Source organism: Psammomys obesus, unplaced genomic scaffold (assembly GCF_907164565.1).
Source record: "Psammomys obesus unplaced genomic scaffold, mPsaObe1.curated_primary_1811, whole genome shotgun sequence".
NCBI classification, from domain to species: Eukaryota; Metazoa; Chordata; class Mammalia; order Rodentia; family Muridae; genus Psammomys; species Psammomys obesus.
Window position 1 is genome coordinate 14,253,515 of NW_026596147.1, and position 5,187 is coordinate 14,258,701.

Here is a 5,187-nt window from a genome sequence, read left to right on the forward strand (position 1 = left end):
ATATATATATATATATATATATATATATATATATATATGAAACAATAATGTTTATTTCTGAGAAATAATAAGCTGATATATAAGAAGACTGAGAATAGCCACCCTTCCACTATTCAAGGTTGTGGTAGACATGGCTCATGCCAGAATTTTCCACTACCTAAAGCTCAAGGATCTTTAAAGGGTTTTAAAATCTGCCTTTACCTTTTCTTTTTCTTTTTTTTTTTTTAATCCCTTGGCTTTTTGAGTTAGAGTCTCATTACATAGACTTGGCTCTCCTGGAATGCACTATGAAGACCAGGCTTGCCTCGAATTTACAGAAATCCTCCTGCTTCATCCTTCCAAGTGCTGGCCATTAAAGGTGTGCACCACACCATAACTGACTTAGGTCCTATCTTCTGTGGTAAGTACTTGGGAATTAGTTATAGGCTCAGACTGATTGACAAATGCATCAAACAATTGTTAAAAGCAAAAGCCTTCCACCTCTGCATAAAGCACATGATGAGCCTGGGGGATTCTAGCATCAGCTAGAAGGCCAGCTGTCACCATGTCCTCAGAACGTCTGCTTCTAAGTTGCTTTTCAGAAATGGACTCAAGGGCCAATGGATGAGTTAATTAATTAATAGTATTAGTACTTAGTAGTATTAAGTACTACTTAATAGTACTTAGTAGTATTAAGTACTACTTAGTAGTATTAAGTACTACTAAGGCAGGCTAGAGTACTGAGTGAAGAGAAACGAATTCACATCTGCTTTGTGTTTTATACATGAGTATGTTACTGTTGTAAATTGATTAAAACAAAACAAAACAAAACAAAACAAAACAAAAACCACAAGTCTTGCATTTTTGTCTCCTAGAGTCGCTAAGCCACTTCTATACACTTTGAGCCAAGTATAGACTGCAATAGCAGATTTCAAGGTAGGTTTCCATAGCGACTAATTAGTATGTACAAAGTTCTTTAAACTAGCCAGGACACTTTTAAGATGATGAAATACAGAGCAGACATAGATCTATTATAAGTAACCTTTGTCTAAGTATAGACTGGTCACATTTTCAGGATCTCATATTTAAACCTTACTTTTATTTTAATTCTTCTCTTATAAATGAATGGCTCAGAACCTTGTTTCTCCACCATTCCAATATCAACTATCTCTTACCCAGCCCTATGAATTTTTCATTACTTTCTGGTTTTAACTATACTTACTCTCTAAAATGTTTTATTAGGGCTTCCAGAAGAGTGTCAGTGATGAATTGTACCCCATTTAACACACACACACACACACACACACACACACACACACACACACGCACACACACACACTCTCATGTTCAGCAGGTTTCCCCAGTTGTTGGTTCAAAGGTAACTAGCTACTTGTGCTATTTACCTAGTGTTTTGACCCAACGTTTTTACGAGTTAAATATCAAACTTAACATCTACCTACTATCTAACTGGCCAATTACAAATCCTTCCTTAAGGTGCCACATTACTGTTTGTCCCCTGATGGTCCTATACCACATTGTCCACGTCCCTTCTCTATCTGGGAACTCACATAATTAGACGATTCTCACTTCCCATCTAGTCCCTGCCCATACATTTTTCCTTCTTTCCTTCAACCAGTTCTGGCTTCACCTTGTTTTATAATGGCTCTTGGCAAAGACTCAGATGCTGTCACAATGCTGAATAAAGTAGTCAGTGAATCCTAATTGTCTCATGTGAAGTCTCCTCAAATTGCTAAATTAACAGCTTTGACAAGAACTTACATCATTTACGTAAAAACTGTAGAAGCCAACAGCTATGACAGCTTATGTTATTCTCCTTGCTTTGTCTACAACTGACATTCTCTGACAACCAAAATGGTACATGACACCTAGAAAGACAACTTTTTCCACTAAAAATGGCCGATTCATGGATGTTTAATTGGATTAATTTATTTCAGAAAAGTTTATTGACTTCTTTGACATTTCAGGCTATGTTCTAGAAGCTGGACATATATCAACAAGTAAAAAAAAATTAAATTACCCCACATATAGAGTTTATCCTCTGGTAGGGAATAAGACCAGGAGAGGAGTAGAAGAACAAGGTTGAGGGCAGGGGGCACAGCAAGTTGCAGTTTTAGAGGTGCATACCATAATTTCACTGGGGAGTTGGCATTTGATCAAGTTTTAAATGAGGTGAGGCAGTGAGCCACAGCTTTGGAAAAAGGAATTACAGTGTGGTGCCTTTCTTGTGTCACAGGCCAGGGTAGCCACTGCACGGAGGACTAGGAATGAGATAAGTGAGATTTGACATATAAAAGGAATCAGAATGCGTGGCCCAAGGTCCAATGTAAGGAGTGTTTTTTTCTCCTTAATGGAGTTAAGCAAAAATATGACCTACATTAGTACTTTAAATGCATTCAGTGGCTGCCGGGTAGAATTTTGGCTGAAAGAGTTAAAGGTAAAAGCCTGAATATTACTTAAGAGACAACTGCAAAGATCCAGCTAAGCAACACAAGCATCTGGGTCATTGAGATGTTGCGGTGCTAAAAGGGCCAAATTTTTAAACATATTTTGAAAGTCAAACAAAGTGTTTGCAGATGAATTGAATGTGGAACAGGCGAGTCAGAGATCTAAGTCAATGAATTTGGGACCAGAATAATAAGAAAGAAAAGTCACAGAGATACTCAAGGAAAGAATAGAGGAAGGGAAAATGCAGGTTTGGTTTAGCAATTAAAGTTGAGGCATTTGTTATGAAAATATCAAGACGATAAATATGGGATTATAGGGTTTGCCAGATGTCTGAGCTTGAAGAAGTAAATTTTATTCAGTGTTCTGAAGAGAAACTGTCTGGACCAGTGATGTTAGAGGAGATAGAAGGGACTATGTACAGACAAATAGCATAGGCACAAGAAAAGTCTAGGGTACTCCAGAGTTAAACTGTTGTGAGGAAGAAGAACCAGCTAAGAAGGCTTACGATGGTAAAGAAAAGAGGACAAGGAAGCAGCAAAGGAAACCAAGTAGGCAGCCAGCAAGGCAAGGGCAAAACCCAGCCAGTGTGGCATCCCAGGAACACCTAAAAAACACATTCCAAGGAACAGGATACGTCAAAGGCTGCTGACAAACCAAGACAAAGTCTGAGCCTAGACCCTGAACTCAGTCACACAGCAGTAATTCATAGCAAGAGTTTTAGAGACATAATAATGGCAAAAACCTGATTAGGGCACCAGGACTGAGAGATCATAGAGAACAGGAATAGCTGCAGGGAGGCAGAGTGAATTCACAAAGTGTATGGAATATAGAAAGGGGGACTATCTGAGAGGAAGTGGAGATAAGTGGATTCTTGCTTGTTTTGAGATGACTCATGTTTGTGTGTTGATGGGAAAATTTGGTAATGGAAAACGATCACACAACAGAGCAGCTGCAGAACCAGTTTTATGGAGCAGGAAGGTTCAAGGACACACACAGTTTAATATCAGGATGGAGGGCAGACAACACAGGTATAAATGGGAGTCGGTATGAAGTCATGCATGTGTTATTTATCTACTGACTGATTAAGTCTCTGAGTAAACGAGGAAATAAGATTATCAACTAAGAGAAATGCAGGCCCCAGGGATCTGGATCTTCAAAAATATTGTGTAGTATGGTAATGCTACTCTAACTCATCATTCTCAGGTTGAAGCCAATGTCCTCACACAAATGGTGTCACCAGCTCCATCCTATCACCTGAAATCTGCCATAAATCATGTGTGAAAAAGATGGCATTGAAATCTCACTGGAGAGCACACAGCTCAATCCTGCTTACCCGAACTCAATCTCATCAGTTAACAGTCACTGAAAAAAACAAAACAAAACAAAACACTCTCAGTCCTTTACTACTTAGTCTTTGCTTTACCTACATCAGAAAGCACCTGATTTTTTGTTGTTGTTGTTTTAATCATATAGATTCTGAAAGACAGGCCGGTATCTGACAGATATTTTTGTACCCTATAAGTACAACTGTCTCACTATTAGAACACTTAAGTTTAACTAAGCAGCAAAATACGATTATTTATGATTGTAATTTGAGAACCAAAATATTTACAAGTAAAATTCATATCCAATTTTTAATGTTAAACCACCATATGACATATATTTCAGAAGCAAATTATAGAAAGTGGTTATTAGACATATAATAGAGGATAAACATACTAAATCTATATTCCTAAAGAAGCTAAACAAGGAAGACCCTAGGAAAGATGCTCAGTTCTCATTCAGAAGGGCAAATCCCATAGACATTAGAAGAAGGAGAAGACAAGGAACAAGAATAGAAGCCTACCACAGAGGGCTTTGAAAGATTTTACTGACTGAGGTATCAAAGCAGAGGTTGAGACTCAGCCTAACTATGGGCAGAGGGCATGGAACTGTATGAAAGAAGGAGGGGAAAAAGAAAGCTGGAGGGGACAGGAGCTCCAAAAGGAGACCAACAGAGCCAAAAAACGTGGGTACATGAGTTTTTTTCTGAGACTGATACTCCAACCAAGGAACATGCAGGGACATAACCTAGAACCCCTGCACAGATGTAGCACATAGACTCAGTCTCCAAGTGGGTTCCCTAGTAAGGGGAGTGGGGCTATCTCTGGCATGAACTCAGTGGCAGACTCTCTGGTCACCTCCCCTTGGGGCATGCAGCCTTGCCAAGCCACAGAGGAAGACAATGCAGCCAGTACTGATGAGACTTGATAGGCTAGGGCCAGATAGAAGGGGAGAAGGACCTCCCCAATCAGTGGACTGGAGGGTCATAGGAGGAGAAGAGGAAGGAAGGGTTGAATTGGGAGGAAATGAGGGAGGGGGCCACAGCCAGGATACAAAGTAAATAAATTGTAATAATAATAATAATAAAAGAAAATAAAAGGAAAAATATGAGTTTTAATGGAAGTCTAAACTTTTTGCCCTAATATTAAAATACGCAAGGCTTCAAATAATACCTATAAGGGAAAGAACAAACCATCTTCATATTGATAACCATTCTGGATTTTTCTCAGATAATTTCTAACCATGTGCCAAGTAATGATACAGAGCATACAAGGTGGAGAATATGATTCCATGTACAGCATGTACAGTCTGTAAAGAACACATAAACCACCACACTCAGGTTAATTTCAACAAATTTTTGTCCTGTACCCCTACACACACACACACACACACACACACACACACACACACACACACACA

At 38.9% G+C, this 5,187-nt stretch overlaps 1 protein-coding gene across 1 annotated transcript in view; it reads right to left on the reverse strand.

The window, feature by feature from the left end:
* Window positions 1–5,187, reverse strand: part of Neil3 (nei like DNA glycosylase 3) — a 51,400-nt gene that overhangs the window by 39,160 nt on the left and 7,053 nt on the right. The window lies entirely within an intron of this gene.